Source organism: Piliocolobus tephrosceles, chromosome 5, assembly GCF_002776525.5.
Source record: "Piliocolobus tephrosceles isolate RC106 chromosome 5, ASM277652v3, whole genome shotgun sequence".
NCBI classification, from domain to species: Eukaryota; Metazoa; Chordata; class Mammalia; order Primates; family Cercopithecidae; genus Piliocolobus; species Piliocolobus tephrosceles.
Genome location: NC_045438.1, coordinates 152,107,752 through 152,130,035, shown reverse-complemented (window position 1 = coordinate 152,130,035; position 22,284 = coordinate 152,107,752). Strand labels below are relative to the sequence as shown.

Genomic DNA, 22,284 nt, shown 5'->3' with positions numbered 1-22,284 from the left:
GGCATGAATTTAGAATATAACAAAAAGGCCTCTTAGATTTTGTTAGTTGATCAAGAATCTCAGAGACACTTAAACAATATATGCATGAAATAAAATAGGCCAGGCTGGGCATGGTGGCTCACGCCTGTAATCCCAGCACTGAATCTCAGTGCCCAGCCTGGCCTATTTTATTTCGTGCATATATACTTAAACTATATATGCATGAAATAAAATAGGCCAGGCTGGGCACGGTGGCTCATGCCTGTAATCCCAGCACTTTGGGAGGTTGAGGTAGGTGGATCACTTGAGGTCAGGTGTTGGAGACCAAACTAGCCAACATATTGAAACCCCTTCTCTATTAAAAATACAAAAATTAGCTGGGCATGATGACAGGCACCTGTAATCCCAGCTACTCAGGAGGCTGAGGCAGGAGAATCGCTTGAACCCAGAAGGTGGAGGTTGCAGTGAGCTGAGATTGCGTCACTACACTGCAGCCTGGGCGACAGAGTGAGACTGTATCTCAAAAACAAAACAAAACAAACAAACAAACAAACAAAAAACAGGCCAAAATGTCTAATCAACCCACGTCACATATTCACACAAATATCTAATGGAGGTTCTGACTTAGAATAGAAAAGTCCTGGCTTTAATGAGCTATGAAATGGAGGACTTAAAAAATTACAAATGTGTAATTTCTTTAACTTTTAAGAACAATCTCATGCATAGAGCCCAAACTGGAGATCTGTAGCTTTTAATGACTTTCTCTCTCAATTACTCTGGGGGAACCTTCCTCCCCTGTGCTCCGACCTGTCTTAACAGACACAGACACGTAGCATAATTCAATAGTGCTGCCGTTATTAGCAGCCTCTGTGAACCCAAGTAACCTTGCATACAAGTCTCATGGAAAGCACACATTTGCCAGTTGCTATTAACCATTGACATATTGATAGTGTGGGGGTAACATTGTGTATGCTGATACTGGGGACGGGGCAGAGATGGGAAAGGGGCAGTTATAAATTGCTGAGTTACTGTGTTTATATTCAGCACATCTTGCAGCAAAGATTCTGTTTCTCTTTCTCACACACACACACACATACAGACACACACACAATCAGTGTAAAGATTCTGACCTATGCCTGGAAATACAATCCGCAGTCTAGATAAAGGGAAGAGCTAATGAAGGCTCACAGTTGAAGCTGTCTGATTTGTACACACTCAGCACACATTCAGACTTGACTGTATAGGTCAAATTTTCTCAGAAACATGCGATCATGGCTTTTTGAGCTCAAAATCTGTGGATAATTGTTGCTTACCCCAATAGCCCACTTTCCTTCTTTTCCTTGGAAGTAGAAACCTTGATTTTGAGGTAGACACATTGCTGCCCAACTGAATGACTTGATCTTCTTCCTGCCTTGTAGCTAGGTATGCCTAGACTAAATTCTGGTTGACCTGAAGTAAACAAAAATGTGGTATGGTTCCTCTGGCAAGTGTCTTTGGAAAGGGGGTAGGTCCTTCGTCTCTTCCTGCTTTCTGCTTTCTGGAATGGTAATGTTAAAGGCTAGAGCTATGCAGCCATCTTGTACTTGAGAAATAGGCTGAGGCAGGCAGATCACCTGAGGTCAGGAGTTCGAGACCAGCCTGGCCAACATGTGAAACCCTGTCTCTACTAAAAAATACAAAAAAATTAGCCAGGCATGTTGGTGCGCACCTGTAGTCCCACCTACTCGGGAGGCTGAGGCAGTACAATTGCTTGAACCCAAGAGGCGGAGGTTGCAGTGAGCTGAGATCATACCACTGCACTCCAGCCTGGGAGACAGAGCAAGACTCTGTCTCAAAAAATAAAAAAATAAAAAAGAAAAGAAAAGAAAGAAATATACTACAGGAAGGCAGAATAGAAAAGTGACAATGTTCCTGAGCCTGTGCAGTGACCATAATCACCCTGGACTGCCTACCTCTCAACCACTTTTATGCGAGAGAAAAATAAATGTCTATTTCTTTAGGTTTTACTTCTTCTTCTTCTTCTTCTTCTTTTTTTTTTTTTTTTTGGTGATATGGAACTGAACCTAATCCTAACTGTTACACATAGACCTTAGAGGTCATAATAGACTTCATTTTACAGATAAGGAAACTAATGATTAAAGATCAACTTTGATAAATGTCTCAATCGGGAAGCAGAGTTGGCAAATTAATTACACTTCTGTTTAATCTTCTTTTTCTAAAGATAGATGATGAAGGTTCTATTTTATATGCCTATCAGTATCTGCTAAATGAATACGGTTTTATATTTCACATGTCTGTGAATTTCTGAACCTCTGAGGTCTTCCAACTGGCACATCTAATCCCAAGTCACACATATTCAAGGAATAAGCTATTAAATAATAAAAAATGTGAAGAGGAATAGTAATGAACAGACTTGAGAAAATTTTCTTTTCCTGCTATGTTCATTAGATTCCACGTCTTAATCTGCATCTTAGTACATAAATCTACGAAACTATATTAATTTGCACTGGTATTTTAGAAAGTGCTAAATGGAGATTTTCAAATTTGGGTGATAAGTCAGTATCTGGAATGTTGAAAGGTATCTTTACTTCAATATGTGTGCAAGATAATCTATGCTGTAGCCGTAAAATACACCCCTGGATGTTTTTACAGAATAATACTGAAACACTCTCTGAAACTAATGGATATTGCTAAACTGACAAAACTCACTTACTAAATTCAATTAATGGGGTCCAAGAAATTAACTGCCTCTTCGTGGTGCTCCTCCGTGCCCCCTCCCAATCTTCACTCCCACAAATCACAAAATAGCCATTAAAAATAGAAGGAAACTTTCTTCCTCTATGTTAAAGTAACTTGAAATCATCTACCTTGTCTTCTAAAACTCTTCTCTTGTTGCTTTCTAAATATCCAAATGGAAAATGATCCTGGAGGAATGGGCAGTAGGTGGTTTCGCCTATTCTACTAGACTCCACACAGACAAAGAAACCCGATATCCAACAGAGGTTCTTCCCTCCTTGGTACCTCCACCCACATGGATGAATAAACCTGATATCCAACAGAGGTTCTTCGTTTGGGCCTTCCCTCACAGTTATGGCCCAAAAAGCTAGGAAGGACAATGGGCATCCTTTCAAATAAAGAAATACACTACAGAAATGAGCAGCAGAATCACAGTCCTGAAATCTGTGATGAATTTTTACTCATGCGGTGAATGCCATGGATAGGGGTTAACCACTAACATTTGCGCGCATCCACCCGTTCGCTCTTGGCTCCTGGTAAGCACTTACAGGCATTTAAAGATGTGCAAAGGGTATAAGTCTTCAATGCTCTCTGCCCTCACAAGCATCTCTGATAATATCCAACATCTGCTTAAATGCTAGCTTACCTTAAAGATAAACTCTCCTCCTTTATTTCATTCCACTAGGACTGAACCCTGACTTGGAACTATTTGCCTTGAAAAATGAGTTTTCTCTACCTCTGCAGAGGATGGCTGTTGTGTATAATGGTCTCTGAAATGCTAACGGAAGCCAAGAAATCCCCCGTCATGAACTATGAAGCTACTAGTTATGAAAAGCAATACTGATATTTACCTTCTAACTCTTCATGCTGGAGGGTAAAGCAGCATACCCTCGATGTGCCTGGTGCCGAGCCAGGATAAAGAGAACATCTGCATCTCCCCTCCTCTGCCATTTTTGAACTGGAAATAATGCTCATGGTGATAACAATGTGGTGACTGTCGTTCAAAGCCCCTTCACACACATTATGATCTGATCTGCTCCTCCCAGGAATCCTGCATGAGGTGGGTATTATAAATGTTATCATGTCCAGAAGAGGGAACTGATGTAGAAAGTTAAGTGATGTACTCCAGACGACCCCGATAGAGGCTGGCAGGGCTGCTGCTTCCACCCTGGAGTTGAGAGGAGCTGTTCTTTCCAGATCAACACCCCCCGGACATATTTCACCAATGCAACTGTTTTTCATTTGGGTCTATCTTTTCTTTGCTGATAGTAATCAAAGATCTAAAAGCTACAGATTTATCAAAGAACTGAAGCTACTAAAATTGTTGGCAATGTGGTGAAAGAAACTGGCAAACACGATTTTAAGAAAAGTTGAGACAACTGTGACAGAAGAAATGAAAGCTTATCCCCCCGGATGTTTAAGTTATCTTCAGAACTAATATTTCTAATGTACAATGCACAACTAAGATAGCTTTTTTCTTTTCTTTTTTTTGAGACAGAGTCTCGCTCTGTCGCCCGGGCTGGAGTGCAGTGGCCGGATCTCAGCTCACTGCAAGCTCCGCCTCCCGGGTTCACGCCATTCTCCTGCCTCAGCCTCCCGAGTAGCTGGGACTACAGGCGCCGCCACCTCGCCTAGCTAGTTTTTTGTATTTTTCAGTGGAGACGGCGTTTCACCGTGTTAGCCAGGATGGTCTCCATCTCCTGACCTCGTGATCCGCCCGTCTCGGCCTCCCAAAGTGCTGGGATTACAGGCTTGAGCCACCGCGCCCGGCCACTTTTTTCTGATATAAAAATAAAGTGTGCTCATATTTGGAAACACAGAAAACTTAAAAAATAAAAAACTGCTTCTAATATCTCCAACATGATATATCCACTATTTACATTTTGATTGTATTTTGGCATATATATATATACACATTTTTTAAAAGCTCACATATATCTGTGCATATTATAAAGTTAGAATAATTCTGAATATATAATTTTGAATTCTTTCACTTAATATTGTATTGTAACTAGAATTATAAAATAGAATCAACTAATTTTTTAAACTAGTTAAAGGAAGAATGAAGTAAAACCAGAAAAACCTTAAACTACAGTTTGTAACTAACTGTAAAATCCAAGATCTCTTGGGAAATGGTAAGGAATTTTGACATATAAATTAATGGAGCTACATTTTAATCAGTGAGCAAATATTAATTGAGTCCTAAACACCTGAAATCATTCTAGGAGCCAGGCCTGGGATGTCATGGTAGCTAAGCTCGAGTCCCTACTATTGGGAGCATAGAGTGTCAGAAATTAAGAGAATGCAATAAGTTCCAGTGGAGATGGGCTCAATTTACTTTCACACCAACTACAATGGTGTGAAATAATGGTTTGCAAAGCAAATGAATGATGCATACCATCGTCTAAGAATAGCATTTAATTTTCTTACAAGAAGGAACTGCTTTAATTGGTTTAAAAATACTCACTACACACAAATATTTTGTTAATTAAAAATGAGTACCTATTTGAACACTTATATGAACTAAACAGGAGCTAATACATGAGATTAAAATTATGTAGTTACAATTTTTTTTTAACTTTTCATTAACTGAATCAAACTGGACCTTCTCCAAGCATGTGAATGAGTGAGGATTTATTGTACCATGCAAGAACTTACGATCTTTACAGGTATTAATATTTCTATTTAACACTAGTCCCATTTCAGCTGGTCAGGTAAGAAGAAATGTGATAGCAAAAGATACGCAAGATGTTAATCTGCTCTTAAAAAAATGAAACCAATATCTGACCTGAATTGATACAAGTGTTTTCTTTTTCTTTTTCTTTTTCTATTTTTCTTTTTGAGACGAGACAGGGTCTTGCTCTGTTGCATCTAGAGTGCAGTGGTGCAATCATAGCTCACTGCAGTCTCAAACTCCTTGCTCACGTAATCCTCCCACCTCAGCTTCCTGAGTAGTTGGGACTATAGGCATGCCACTATGCCTGGTTAATTTTTTTTTTTTTTTTTTTTTTTTTTCAGTAAAGATGGGGTCTTGCCATGGTACCTGGGCTGGTCTCAAAATCCTGGGCTCAAGTAATCCTCCTGCCTCAGCCTCCCAAAGTGCTGGAATTACAGGCATGAGCCACCATGCCCAGACCATACAGGTGTTTTAATTTGGTTTAATCCAAATGTCTACAGAGGTCACAGGACTTTACACATTTCTTTGACTTCTTTCTCTACTGGATAATGTGTTATTGTATAATTTCTTTAATATAATGACTGTGTGATTAAACCCAGGGCAAGCCAGAGTCAATAAATCAGTTACATGTATGTGATATTGTTGATACACATTTTTAAAATCATATTTTAGAAAATCAACAAATTAAGGCACTTTGCAAATCCAACCTACTTTTCTTTTATAAAACAGGAAGAAATATGAGAAACACAGGAAGTTGAACATCTCGATATATGCCAAGAAGGAGACTGTGCCTTGGAGGAAAGGCTGGCATGGAGCCAGTATCCTTCTGTGCCCCTGGTGTCACCAGACCCAGGGCCAGACCAATGAGAAAGAAGGGAAAAGGGAAATTAAAAGAAGCAGAAGATATGGAGAGGAACGAGAGAAAGAAGAGAATTTTGAAAAAGAAGTTGAGAGGGAACAGAAGAGAAATTCACAGGTAGAACTGGTGGGTGAGCTGTGGAGAAACTGCAAACCGAGAGAAAGCCTTCCAACACTGAAATGCAATAAGACTGCATTACTCCATCACATGCTCAGCCCCAACCTTGCCCATATGGATAAAGTGGATTCCATTTGCTAATGGTTGGCAGTAACTGTCATTTCTGAAATGCCGAGGGCCCACGTATACAAAAGTTGACACCTTTATAGTAGTATTTATAGCTCAGACACTTTAAAACATGACTGTGGGCTGGGCACAGTGGCTCATGTCTATAATCCTAGCTCTTTGGGAGTCTGAAGCAAGAGGATCACTTGAGCCCAGGAGTTCGAGACCAGCCTGGGCGACCCAGTGAGAACTCATCTCTACAAAAAAAAGGTAAAAATTAGCTGGCCATAGTGGCACATGTCTATAGTCCTAGCTACTAAGGAGGCTGAGGCAGGAGGATCACTTGAGCCTGGGAGGTAGAGGCTATAGGGAGCTGTGATTGTACCACTGCACTCCAGCTGGACAGCAAAGTGAGATACTGTATCAAAATAAATAAATAAATAAATACACAAATAAATGAAACTGTGGTAGAGTAGAGAATGTAGAGACAGAAGTTTATGCGGCAGGAAGGGGGCGTGTGATACCAGGTTGAACAAGAGACCCAAATGAAGGGACACATAGGGCCATGTAGGTGTCCTGTTAACTCCATGGAGGAGGTTTCTGGGGATGTCCCAGGCTATGTTGCCTGAGTACCTGTCTGCCTGAGACTCATTCTATTCCTGAAAGTCTGCAACCATCAGTTGTATTCTTACATTGATTATGGTTCAACGGTATGGTTTCTCCGTATAAATTTCCTGGCCACCACTTAGAAATGATCCATAATTTCTTGTTTGGGTCTTAGTTTTTCCACTTATACAATTTTTTACTTATTTTATTTTCTATCTGCTTCATGGGCATGTTAATGTGTACCGTTAACAGGCAATCATTAGCAGTTACCAAGTGAAAGACAAATGACAGATGCAATATTTTGATCTGTCCCACACATGTTTCTTGCTGAAGGTATTCAGGTCACTCCAGGGGCCAGTCTGGAAGCCTTATCTGATCAGGTTAGGGCATGATATAGTTTGGCTGTGTCCCCACCCAAATCTCATCCTGAATTGTAGCTCCCATAATTCTCACGAGTTGTAGGAGGGACCTGGCAGGAGACAATTGAATCATGTGGGTGGTTTCCCCCATACTGTTCTCGTGGTAGTGAGTAAGTCTCACGAGATCTGATTGTTTTATAAGAGGTTTCCCCTTTTGATTGGCTCTCATTTTCTCTTGCCTGCTGCCATGTAAAACATGCCTTTTGCCTTCCGCCATGATTGTGAAGCCTCCCCAGTCATGTGGAACTGTGAGTCCATTAAATCTCTTTTTCTTTATAAATTACCTAGGCTTGGGTATGTCTTTATTAGCAGCATGAAAACAGACTAATACAGGGCATCACACCCAAATTAGACCTGTTTCTCCTCTACTTCCATATGAACTCTGTAATGCTTTTCCTATTGCTGATAACAACCTGGTTGCAGACCAACATGGTTTATCAATGTTTTTCTGTAAATAGGCACATGTTACATAAAGCACCACAGCATAAACCATGTGATAATACATTGTAATGACACTCTAAAAATGTAGTAATCTCTCAATAAAATCCTTAGCATCTGCTATATACCTCAAATTATACCAGAAGCTTTTAGGATACGGGGGAAAAAAAAGACATGGACCCTGCTAAAAAGGAACTTACAATCCAGCTGGAAAAAATAAAGTTCACACATAAAAAAATTAGGGAACAAGACCATATTCAGTTAAGTGCAAAATTGCAGAGTATGCTCAGTTAGCAAGCTAGAGGGTTTATTAGAAATAACAGTAGCTTAACAACTTCCCTACTATAAAACCATAGTTTAAGCCTACTTTAACATCAGATCTGGTTTCCCACAACTGATTAACCTGAAAATGGTTTAGCACAACACTAATCCTTTAATTTAACAACCTATAAATGCTGTATATAACAAGTTCCACAGAGCCCTTTCTTGGATTCATAATAATGGCCTGCATCTACCACACTATCCAATGTTCATTTTAATGAGCACCTCTGGACTTTAATGAACAATCTTAGGTCTAAGTGAGCATCAATTAAAGAGAAAATGTCTCCAAAGGTATAAATGGTGATGTATCATCTGGGTTAGCAGTGTTGAAAGGACACCTGTGAACATCGTGAGGTTTGGATGGCAAGTATGCCCTCTTGATCAGCAGCTCCCACCTCTGACACAGAGCGAAGCTGGGGCCTGGGATGAAATAAGAAAGCCCCAGCACATAAATATTAGGGGAATACTATAGAAAGAGAAAGTCTGAAAGAAGAGAAACACATCTGAGCAACACAGAATTGCCGCAGGATTACCTGCACGCATTCTTACACATTTCCAAGGACAAGAGGAGGGCATGGTATTAACCCGAGCCCCTGAACATATCTAATTCTGTAGGCATGCAAATGAGAATTGGTCCGACTGACTTTGCAGCAACAACTGAGCCCTGCTAACTTCCCTTCAGAAGAACTCAGCTTGGGCTAGCAAAGAAAAGACGCCCACGCACCCACCTACCCCAGCGGCTTTGCAGAAGTGCTGCAGGGTGAAGACAATGAAGAAAGGCAAGGCTGGAGAAAGCCAAGGCATTCTGCCCTCTCCCAGCAAAGACAGCCTGGATGTGTTCAGACCCTATCACCACATCAAAAGAAGAACACCAAGGAGAAAGGAGTCACAAAAGCTCTGGCATGCTCAGGAAGGCACCTGGATTTGGAAAGGATATATTATTGCCCAAGCTTAACTTCACTGATTTCCATGACTAAGCTATCTAACAGCAAACTCCTTTTTTTTTCAAGTTAAACTTTAAGAACTACAGCTCTGTTACTTAGAGTCCAAAGCAAATATCATCAGGACAAGTGTCTCTGAGGAAACAGCTGTCAACAACTCTGCAATTCCTTTATCCACTACATGCTAACACCCATCCCGAGCCCAGCAAATGTCCTTCTATGCCTGGTTACAAAGATTGGGGCATTACAAAAATTCATCATTCCCCCTTCTCTCACCCTGATAATCACGGTAGTTTCTGGGGGACCTGGATGGAACCCTTTATTAAATTTTGGAGCATGAGAAAGGCTGGGTGGTACCCACTTGTCATTTGTAAGTGGGTGCTGGATAATTTCCATCAGACCATAAAGCTTGTATCTTTTTTTTTTTTTCCTGCTCATTGCCTGTCTATGATACTAATTTAAGGGTTCTTTCAAACCCAAATTTAGCTCTCTGTGCCCACCTAGATTGCTATGAGAATTGAAATAATCCAAGCTATTTGCTTTGGAAAATATACTCCATTGTGAATGAAAGGCCTATGGCCAAGGTGTTTCCTTCTGGCACCAGAAAAGAGAAAAGACAGAACAGGGAAGGGGCAGGGGGAAGTCTGATAAAAATGGACTATCTGTTCAGTTACCTACAGATTTTCCCACTGGGCTTTACTTTAGAAAGCTGTACAGGTTAATGCTATCCACAAGCCCTGGGCACTGGTGCCCCATGGCACAGCTGCCTGCAGGATGGCACATGGTACACTAATAGCACACTTATTATTAGATTTTCTGCATGGTTACATAAGCCTACAAAAGGGAAAAATGTAAATGATTCAAGAAGATATTCTTCATGCGGTTCTCATGAAATCTTTAATATCTTAAGACTTAGGAAGAGCTTTCCTGGCAAGATGCGATCAATTTTCATGCTTCGTTAGGAAAAAAGCCCTGTCAGTGATGTTACCGAAATGGCTATAGGCAAAAGAGAAAAAAAAAATCACACTCTGGACTCAACAAAACCCCAAGGCGCTTTGGACTAAATCCTTTCTTTGTACCCACAGCATATCTGAAAGGAGAAGCAATGTTCACTTGGGGTGTGTGGGATTGTATTTTGACTAGTCTGTCTACCCACAGAATTTCATGTAATCTAGGTGGAGTTGTTATCAATCTCCTTAGTCTTTCACGAATTTGAATGGACTGTAGCTTAAACCAGCAATCACTCCCAAGGCATTGCAATGATATGAAGGAAACAGCTGACATGGGGCCTGTGGAGGTGGGAAAATGGTGGATTGGAGAGAGGCCATATACACATTGAATTTCTGCAAAGGCAGAGGCAAATTACGTCACCTTCCCGCTTTCCTTTTCATTTAAAATCTACAGGTTTTCAAGACAATTTCCCTTTATTTCAGGAGAACCGAGAATGCAAAATAAATGTCTTAAGCACACCATTTACATTATTTTTTTCGGACACTTGAATAGTTGACAAACTCTGAAATCACTTCTTTTAAACCTAATGTTGATACCAAATTCTACTTTGTGGACTCAAAAAAAAAAAAAAAAAAAGCAGTCTTCAGAATTGTTCAATTTAAAAGCCTTGTCATACTGTAGTTACATATGCTCAAGGAAGTTATTGTATGCAGAGAGCTGCAGACATTCTTGAAAGGTGAGGAGTATGCAAAAATATAACCTGCAGGAACCTAGCAATCTAGCTTCAAAATGGTTTCATTCATTCATTCATGCATTCATTCTTTCTTTCTTTCACATGAGCACTTCCATCAATTTACTTTCAGTATCCCTCATATATGGGATTAGTGCCCATCTATAAGGGACCCCAGAGAGCTACCTCGCTCCTTCCACCACATGAGGACACACCAAGAAGCTGTCATCTACGAACCAAAAAAAAAAATCAGCCCTCGCCAAATACTGAAGCTGCTGGCATCTTGATCTTGGACTTCTTATCCACCAGCATGGTGAGAAATACATTTCTGTTGTTTATAACTTTATGGTATTTTGCTATAGCAGCTCAAATGGACTAAGACATTGCAAAAGCCAAAAATACATCCACCTCAAAGGAAGAAAAGTTTGAAACCATTCAGCTGGAGTGATTGTGGCACACTCTTGTTCTCTGCCTTGGAGAATAAGTCAGCTGATGTGAGCCTGCGTTTCTGTGTGAAGAATGTACAGAGTTTGAAAGGAACTTCCTTTTTCTTCCCTCTGTCCTTCCCATTGCTGGGAACCTTCATGGATCATACAGGTTATATGAGGGTCTGGAGGGTCAGAGCTGAACAGGTTACAGCCCCTGTTCCCTAAGAGCCCATGGTCTCGTGGGGAGACAGACACCAAGAAACCAACACAGCTCACTGGGATTAGTGCTTCAGTGGGGGTAGCTGAACGGTGCTCTAAGAGCAGAGAGGAACAAGACTATGTCTGTACTCCTGTGTGCACAGGAGCGGGTGGTGAGAGGTGGCTGCTGACAGGAATGTGGCACAGAGAAGACAAGATGTAAGCTGAATCCTGAAAGATAAGCAAAGCAGTTACCAAAGACAGAAGGGCAGCATTTGCATAAACGCTGAAGAATGCTTATAAAACTATGGTGGCATAGCATAAGCACATGCAGTGTTTGGGAAAACGGCCTGTGATTTGCTAGGGCTCCATCAGGTCTTTCAAGGTTAGAACAGAGCATCATCACACATAACAGCATGTGTACATAATATGACAAGCAATTGAGCTCCATTTGGGAAACTAGAGCTCTAAGCACCTTCTGCCTACTTAATGGCAAGGAGGGCCATCTCGGGCACCACCAGCCCTCTGTGGCAGCCATGGGGCTCATTCATATCCCCCTGGCCCACCGCACACTGTGTGTAGGTACTCAGGCCACACTACTTCCCTTTGTCTATGCCAGGTGGCCTTATTCTTCAAAGCTCTGGCCAAGTTGTAATTCTTGCAGACTTACTTGCCCACTCCTACCCAGGAACTCAGAACATTAACTGATTGTACCACTCCCCTGGTCTGTCCTAACTCAGATACTGTCTTGTGTCATAAAAGCAACATACCTTAGATTTAGATACCATGTTATCACTCACCAAGCACTTTAATATACATTATACCCTTAATATCCCCAGTAATTCTTTCAGATAGGCATTAGGCCCACTTTTTAGATCAGTAAACTCAGGCTCACATAGGTTAAGGGAAATTCCCAGGAGCACAGAGTATGTAACTTGTGGAGCCAGGACTAGAAAACAAATCTACGGATTCTATGAACAGTGCTCTTCCATCACACCACTGGGTCTCTCTTTTGACTTTATTTATTTATTTATTTATTGAGAGAAGGAGGGTCTCACTCTGTCACCGAGGCTGGAGTGCAATGGTGCAATCACAGTTCACTGCAGCCTTAACTGCCCCGGTTGAAATGATCCTCTGAGTAGCTGGGACTACAGGTGCACACCACCACCTCTGGCTAATTTTTTAATTTGTTTATAAAGACAAGGTCTTACTATGTTTCCCAGGCTGGTCTCAAACTCCTGGGCTCAAGCAGTCCTCCCACCTCAGCTTCCCAGAGTGCTGGGATTACAGGCATGAGCACAGTGCCCAGCCCTCCTCTTGACTTATTGTTATGATGCTGATCTAACAATCCCACTACTGGGTATCTACCCAGAGAAAAATAAGTCATTATTCAAAAAAGATACTTGTACATGCATGTTTATAGCAGCACAATTGCCCATCAATAGAGTGGAAAAAGGAACTGTGGTATGTGTGTGTATATATATATATGTATGTGTGTGTGTGTATGTATGTAGGTATATGTGTGTATATATATATTTATATGATGGAATACTACTCAGCCATAAAAAGGAATGAATTAACGGCATTTGCAGTGATCTGGATGAGACTGGAGACTATCATTCTAAGTGAAGTAACTCAGGAATGGAAAACCAAACATTGTATATTCTCACTGATATGTGAGAGCTAAGCTATGAGGATGCAAAGGCATAAGAATGATACAATGGACTTTGGGCACTTAGGGGGAAGAGTGGGAGTGGGGAGAGGGATAAAAGACTACAAATATGGTACTGCTCAGGTGATGGGTGCACCAAAATTTCACAAATCACCACTAAAGAACTTATGTAACCAAATACCACCTGTACCCCAATAACTTATGGAAAAATAAAATAAAATAATAAAAATTTTAAAAAGTTATTATGATGCCATTTGTTTTGAGTAAGTACATGTTTTATCCTTGTGATGCAATGCGAATGAAGAACGACCTACCATCAATTCTATTCCTTTGTGTCCTCCATGACACTCCAGAACAGTGCTGTGCACGCAGAAAGTCGCAGCTTATTCATTCACTCACTTGATAACCACACACCGAACATCCAGGAAGTGCTAACCAGGCACTGCAATAGGTATTAGGGAAACAGAGATGAGTAAAATTCAGTTGAGACTCCATGTCTTGTTGGGAGCCAGGCATGTGTAGAGGTCACTCTTGTGCACTCTTATGACTCTACAGAGGCATCAGCAAGATGCTGGAAGGAGAAATAAGTCAGCAGCAACTCACTCTGCAAAGAAGTGTACAGGAAGCTCTAGATGGGTCATTTTTGAACATATCCTCGAGATGAGTTTTGAAAGGATAAACTCAATAAATGGCTTAGAAAGTAAGAAAAGAGGAAGGAAAGGAAAACAAGAAAGAAGGAACAAAGTAGGAAATGTAGGTGGGTCCACATGGACTGTACACATCCATCCAGCAGGGTGTAGAATGTTTCTCTCCCAAGGGCAATGCATTGGTTTAGCCATGGGATTCTCTTCAAAGGAGGATCTCAACATGCCAGCGGGTACTTCTCTGATTTTGGTCAGGATGCAATCCAGGTGTACATCACTGTGACATCTGTGATCTGCCCAGATCATGTGCAGAAACAAGACATCGGATTCCCTCTGCTTAGAACAGAAGCCAGGAGAAGGGGCTGAATACAGGCTATCTTTAAGATTCATACCCACAGAACAGAGACTCTACTTTTCATCAGTTCACAAACTTTCAGTGAGTGTCTACTATATGCCACGCAGACCACAGTGCAAAAAATTAAGCTTAATAACCCTTAAATATCATTCTCTGGTTCCAGGCCTCTTCAGAAGCTTGGCTATTTATTATCGAATATTCTTGTGAGTTCCTGTGTCTGGATTTCTGTGTTTAGGCTCTTTTAGGGAGATAGTAAGGAACTGGTATCCACGTGACTTTTTTTTTTTTTAAAGCCTTCTCTGCCTGAAAATGCCAGACACATTTCAGATGTCAAAACTAACGTGGCATTCAGGGTGGGTGACTGATCCATGTGAGTGCTCTTAAGTGGGTGTAGAAGCCTGTCTGGCTCATTGTCTTTTCTGCACACGCGCATTCAAATGTGCACAGGCTTGTAGGCCATAAATAGCTCTTAGGGGAGTGTGAGATTACATCACAGACTCAAGAGGGCCCCGTTACCTCAAATCAGTGAATGCTTGACACTCATCTCCCCAAAAAGGCACGCTGTTGAAAATGCCGATACTAGACCCACCCTGACCCCAAAAAACTACCACTTGCAGGCATTGTTATGGGCTGAATTCTGTCCCTCTAAATTTATATATTGACATCCTGACCCCCTAATACCTCTGAATGTGAACTTACTTGGAAATAGCATTGTTGCAGATATAATTAGTTAAGATGAGGTCATCCTGGAGGAGGGGGGGTTCCTAATCTGATAGAACTGGTGTCCTTGTGAAAAGGGGAAAGGTCGGCCGGGCGCAGTGGCTCATGCCTGTAATCCCAGAACTTTGGGAGGCCGAGGCAGGCGGATCATGAGGTCAGGAGTTTGAGACCAGCCTGGCCAACATGGCGAAACCCTGTCTCTATTATTACAAAAATTAGCCTGGTGTGGTGGTAGGCACCTATAATTTCAGCTACTCAGGAGGCTGAGGGAGGAGAATCTCTTGAACCCGGGAGGCAGAGGTTGCAGTAAGTGAGATCGCGCCACTGCCCCCCAGCCTGGGTGACAGAGTGAGACTCCGTCGTGAAAAAAAAGATGGGGGGAAATGTGGACTCAGGCACACAGGCAGAGTGCTCTGTGAGGACTGGAGTGACATGGTCACATGCTAAGGAGCCACCAGAAGCTAGGGAGTGACCTGGAACAGATCCTTCCCGAGCATCTTCAGAGGGAGTGTGACCTTGCCCACACCTTGATCTCTGACTTCCAGGTTCCCCAGCTGTGAGACACTCAATGTCTCTTAAGTCACCCAGTCTCTGGCACTTTGTAATGGCAGCCAAGGAAAAATATTACAGGCATATAATGCCGTTTGTGTGTGAAGGAATGACTTAATCATCCAGTGGCTGGAATTTAGTTATTATATGATGCTATCAACAACATTCACTTCCTCTTCACATATATTGTGCCCCACACCTGAACTGCAAAATTCCCATTGCAAGTTAAGACAGGTGCCCTTATCCAGTGACCTGAGCTGCCTCTCTTCCGGAAGGGACGACTCTGTCAGTCAGGTTATCCACAGTGAACATTACAACACACTTCACTATTTCTCAGGTATCTATGTTTGGTAGATTCTTCTCTTGCTCCTTGAGAAGTCCCCAGTGGTCAAACAGTCATGGAGAGTTATTACTAAAGTACCCAGTCTAAGAGCCACTGACATTTCTATACTGATGTATGTCTGCATTTATAGATGTAAGACATGGAGTTATACCAAAGGCAAGTTCATTCAAAACAGATAAAAACATCCCCAATTCAAGTTCCACTAACTAGTAATTGGCTATTAGTAATTTTACTCCCCAAAAAATTAATAATTCATTTGGGCCAGGCCTGGTGGCTTATGGCTCTAATGTCAGCACTTTGGGAGGCCAAGGCAGGATGATCCCTTGAGGCCAGGAGTTTAAGACCAGCCTGGGCAACATAGCAAGACCCCATCTATACAAAAAGCTTAAGAAAATAGCCAGGCATGGTGGCGTGCACTTATAGTCCCAGCAACTTGGGAGGCTGAGGTGGAAGCATCACTTGGACCCAGGAGTTTGAGGATGCAGTGAGCTATGATCATGCCAGTGCTCTCCAGCCTGGGTGACGGAGTGAGACTCTCTCCCTAAAGAAAAGAAAAGAAAAAAGAATTCCCTTGGAAGGTTTTGCTTTTTTAGAAATAAGATTAGCTAAGAAAATTAATAATGCAAAGAAGTTACGGGTGGGTGGGGTGAGAGAACAGGAATATTTAAACTATTTTTTTAAATTCAAAATTGTTTTAAAATAGTTATCCCATTTCCATTCCTCCATGACAATGAAGGTGCTGACTTTCAATGTCTGTTACTGTAGCCTATGTAGAGTGAAGGGTGGTCATCCAAGACTTACATCTAGAGCAGGGGTGTCCAATCTTGTGGCTTCCCTGGGCCACATTGGAAGGAGAAAAATTGTCTTGGGCCACACATAAAAGACACTATCACTAATGAGAGCTGATGAGCTAAAAAAACAAAAACAAAAACAAAAACAAAAAACTTGCAAGTCTTGGCCAAATGTGTCTGGGGAGGCCTGGATGGCAGAGGTGAATGGGAGGGTGGGAGTGGGGAGGGTGGAAGTGGGGAGTGGGGAGCATGGCACCATGCTCAGAAAGACTCCCTGAAAGCCTTGTTGCTCCTCTCTGTCCCAAGTTCCCTTTTCCCAGGGCGACTGCTCTTCCTCCCACCTTGCCCTCCTCTGTTACAGGTCCCTATAATGGCTGTTCTTATGTTCCCCACTCCCTACCCCACACCATATTTTTTCTTAAGGAGCAATTTGGTCTAATCTCAGTTTAATCATTAACCTTTCTGAGCTCACAAGGAATAGCAAGCTAAATAAGCACAGAACTTGTCCTCCTTAGATAGTAAGGAAAGAGAATTATAAATGTTCATGACTTGCTATATTTTTCTTTAATTCACGGCACATTCTATATTAATGTAAAAAGAACTGGGAGGACTGTTAGGAATACTCTGTCATACCAGCATCACTCTACTTGAGCCCTTTATGCTATAATATTAAATGCAGTTATAATTATATTTCCTATTTTCCTTCTTTTCAAACTACAAAACTTAGTCTTTCACGTAATGGGAGAGGTGACAGAGTATGGTGCTCATAGTAAATCTTCAATATATTTATCTATTATTAATGATAATTAATACTGGATTTATACTGAAATAATTCCCCACTTATTAAAACACAATTCTTAAAATATAAGTTGGCCCTCCCTGCCACATACACTTTTCTGTTTGTGGTCATTAGATCATGCTGCTAACGGCTTTGCCTAAACAGTTTATTCAGTTAACATGGACACACCAGGCACCCAGCTAGTCTGGGGACAAACACGGGTAAGACAGCATCTTTTTTGCCCCAAAGGGATGACGGAATGGAGACACAAGGACATTACTTTGACATGGGGCACTCCTTTGGCCAATGAAGTAAAGGTCAGTGAGTGAACATACAAAGAAATGATTAACCTGTCATAGAAAAGGTTATGAATGTAATGCCAGCTACAGGACACTTCAGTTTGCTCTCATGAGATTTGGTCAGTAAAGGAATTATCTGTGTAAAGAGAAAACCAGAAGCAACCTTGCCAGCCTGTGAACAAAAGACTAGGCAATGCCAGTTCCTACCAGCAAGGTCCAAACAGTCATGCCAAGGTTATATGGGGTATGTAGAATGTGTTCTCTCTGTACCCTGTCTTGAATTCTATTTTGCACATACAGGAAAGCCAAGAAATGCATGCACCTGATTGCAACATATATAGTCATATTTTGATACTGCAGTTTGGATGGCAAGATTATTCAATCCCTTTCCCTACCAGAGAGCTTCATCTATTTTCTCTGACTTCTCCATGGATCCACAACAGTCAATGCTTTAAAAAATACTCAGGACACGGACCAATACAAAAATAAAGATAATCGTGATTAAACAACTGAACATGAAATAAAGCCACAGAAGGTTCTCTGAAAAGAGTATTTGACCTTGCTCAGACTGGTGTGACCATGAGATATGAGACTGAAGAAATGGCACAGATGGCAAGGAATGCAGGTGTGTGGTATCTCTTCTTCTTCATTCCCACTTCAGTTCAGCCTAACACTTCATTCACCAAATGAGTGATCACCAACTGCCTACTATGCGTCAGACATATAAAACAGAAGATCTAAAAGACACAGTTCCTGTTCTCAAGGAGCTCCATTGATATGGTTGGCATTTGTGTCCCCACCCAAATCTCATGTCGAATTGTAATCCCTAGTGTTTGGAGGAGGGGCCTGGTGGGAGATGACTGGATCATGGGGGTAGATTCCCCCTTTCTGTTCTCGTGATAGTGAGTTCTCATGAGATCTGGTTGTTTAAAAGTGTGTAGCACCTCTCTTTTCTCTCCCTTCCTCTTGCTCCAGCCACGTAGGACGTGCTGACTTCCCCTTCTCCTTCTGCCATGATTGTAAGTTTCCTGAGGTCTCCCCAGCCATGTTTCCTGTACAGCCTATGGAAACATGAGCCGATTAAATCTCTTTTCTGTACACATTATCCAGTCTCAGGTAGTTCTTATACCAATGTGAGAACAGACTAATACATCTGTATCCAGTATGCAGAGATGATCAAGAAAACAGACACTAAAAATCCTACATATGAGTTTCATGGGTGGGAAGCACAGTGTGGCTCAGTGAGACCAGGAGGGAAAAGTCAGGGTGGGCTCCTTGGAGCTGATGGCAGTGTTGAGTTTTGAAGAGTACACAGGAATGTGAATGCATGTGATGTGAGAGGGAACGTGGTCTAGACAGAGGAGGGAGCTCATGCAGAGTCACATGAGGGGACATGTCATATTCGGGGAAGCACAAGTATGGCATACCAGGAGGGGAGGAAGGAGGTAACGAGTGCCCTTCTCTTCCCAAGATATCTCTTGAAGGTATGGAGAATCTCAGAGGGGTTAGGCAGGAACATTTTTTGACTAAAAACATCACTCTGGTCATAGAGTGGAAGATGGATGAGAAGGGACCAGGTTCTACAGGCAAGGCAGTCAGGAGGAACTTGCTGCAATGCCACTGAGCTGTCATCAGGTTTGGCCTGCTTCAGGGGCAGTAAGCATGGAGAAGAGGAGGTGGACAGGGGACATGTCCCAGGCAGACTCATCACCGTGGCTGCTGAATGGCTGGACAGGGGCACATGGAAGAACAGGATAGGGGCTTCTGGCTTGGCTAGTGACATTTGCTCAAGAGATACGGGAGAAATCATGGTCTAGTCCTTTCTAACTCAGTGCTTTAATTTCTCATTTTACCTCTAGGATAAAGTTTAAAATCTCTAACTTGACACTGAAAGTTCTCCACAATCCCCGTACACACAGTAGGTACTCAATACATACTAGTTGATTCAGCAACTGAAACAAACACACAAAAATAACTTTCTCCATCTAACATATCGACATTTTTCTGATGACAGGTTTGGCTTGCTACTTTGCCCTTGTGAAAGAAGAGAAATAGCTTGCAACTTATTCAAAGAATAAGATAAGTGCAAACATTTTTCTGATAACATGCTAATCTCAAACACATTTTCTGTCCTGATACAGGGCTACAGTGTGTTCATCTGATTATCACCAACAATCATTCCTGTCTTACTCTGGGTTAGGCTCTGTCCTCTCCTTCATCCTTAAGGCTATCAGTCTTCACGATAAAGAATTCCTAGCTAGAGATAGATGCTTGGGGTTCTAAAAGAACAAGTGGTAATCCTCACATACAATGACACATTCCAGCCTCTAAAGTAGTCTGCATTACAGGATCGTTATTATTTTTTCCGGCAAAGAAGCCACAATTCAGGAATCTATGCAAAAATAATGAAGTGAAGGTTGCTCCACCAAGTTTCCATCAATCACTCCTCCTTGCCATTCTGCCCTTCCCGAGATGACAGCATGTCAGCTGCTTTGAACGAGATCTACATCGCGTTCTCTGCGTTGCACTTGCTGCTGCTTTGTAGTTTGCAGGGTAGTGGTAACAGCCCGTTAACCATAAAAAAATGGGGAGTTCAGGACTGGAGGGGGCTGAGAACATTTTAACATATTTGCAAAGGCATGAGATTGTAAGAACGGTTATGTTGAGAACTTAAACGTTCACTTTCAGATCAGACTGAACTCTCAACACTTTTACATGAAAGAAATGCAAGGAGAAACCTATGATAAAACCAATACATTAACATGTGTGGATATCGTGCGCCTCTAGAAAGTCAGGAGAGCAAATATGGGAACTCCTTGAGTTATTCTGACTTGCTGCACAAGGCCATCAGGGCTGGGTCTCTGACACTGATAACAGCTCTCTGGTGAAGGACCTTGTGTAAAGAGTATAGTGGCAACAAAAATAAAAGAAATGAAGAAACGCATATTAGGACTAAAAGATGTACACAGAGAGAAACGAGCATAAGTCCTTGGGCTCATAGGCTGAATGCCTCTGAACAGGAACGGAATGCTACTCCTTCAAATCACTTTTTAAAAATATTTTGATTATTTTTAAAGGAGACGGGTCTCACTATGTTGCCGAGGCTGGTCTCAAACTCCTGGGCTCAAGCAATCTGCCTGCTTCAGCCTCCTAAAGTACTAGGATTACAGGCGTGAGCTACCATGCCCAGCCTCCCCTATATCACTTTTACAGAGATCTGTGTACCACCAGGGCTACTACTTCTTTGAGGACAAGGACTGTGTCTTAGTCATTGTAGTATGATGCATCTAATCGCACCTGACACATAGCAGATGCTTAGTGTATGTTAGCTTGTTAAATACATGCATCTGGCGCAAGGGATCAAGCGAATCTCTGAATGACAGATTGACTAGGAATAGCGGGAGATCAGTGGCTCAATGGTGGTCACAGATCAGCACTCTCAACTAATCATGAGAACCCGGATGAAGCAGAAGCTAGGTTAAGCTGATCTTTTCCCCTCCTCATTAAATTGCCATTGCTCCCTATAGAGTCATCAGAAAGCCTGGATATGGCCCCTGTGGCGGCACCACATATCTCTGAATGCTGAAGAAAACAGATAATGTAGAGAGACATGAACTTCTTCACTGAAAATTTACCGTGGAAGACCTCTCCATCAGCCACTGAGAGGGAGGTGGTGCCCTGCTACTTTGGTACAGAAGTCAAGCTCAGATTATGCTTGCTGGTGATTCTCAACCAAGGCAGGAGTTACCCTCCCAGGGACATCTGAAAAGGAGTGGGGCCATTCTGAATCCTTAAAACAATTTGGAGACATTATTGGGATGAGTAGCTAGGGATGAACCGGGAGGGCTTGTTGTGTTGTCATGAGCGGGAGAGCTCTGCATAGCAGAGGACTGTCCTGCCTGCTTCGTTATGAAACACTGCAAGTTTAACAAAACACTCTCTGAAACAGACAGCATTGTCCTAGGGTTCTTCTGTATTTAATTCTTCCTTCCACATAAAATATCAAATCAAGCTATCAGATTATCTCCTGTCAAAAATATAGTATCTGAGGATATCTGCAATAATTTTAACAGTTACCATTGACCAAACATCCACTACATGCCAGGTAGTGTACAATACACAACCAAATCTTAACAACAACAACGGTGAATTTAGTGGATACTTTTTAAAACTCCCAATTGCATAAACTCAGCCAGAGAGGAAAAAAGCGACTCATCTAAGCAACTTACCAGTAAGTGGAGGAGCCAATATGTGAATCCAGGTTCCTCCGACTCCAAGTCCATAGATGTGATCATTAAACAACAATCTTGGTTTTCATGATGGCCAATAACCCAAAGCCTACTACGCACGGGGGAGTGTGAAGATCCCCGAGAAGCTGGGGCAGAGCCTTGACCACTGACGGAGTCTCTTAACCAAAGCGTCTGCAGTCAAGGTGAAAGGCGCTGCAGGTCCCATGCAATGCTGTCAGCTGCAGGCCTGGGAAGAGTTCCATCAGCAGTAATGATGCACCGCTTATTATGTGTATCTACCTCACTGCCTTCTTGACAGGATCCCTGCTACCAAAATACAGAACTTTCCTGAGAGTGATTCTTCACATAAAAACACAGGAAATTCCTGAAGAAAACTGA

At 42.0% G+C, this 22,284-nt stretch overlaps 1 protein-coding gene across 7 annotated transcripts in view; it reads right to left on the bottom strand.

The window, feature by feature from the left end:
- Window positions 1-22,284, bottom strand: part of ATXN1 (ataxin 1) — a 462,258-nt gene that overhangs the window by 65,459 nt on the left and 374,515 nt on the right. The gene's annotated exons all lie outside the window — the stretch shown is intronic.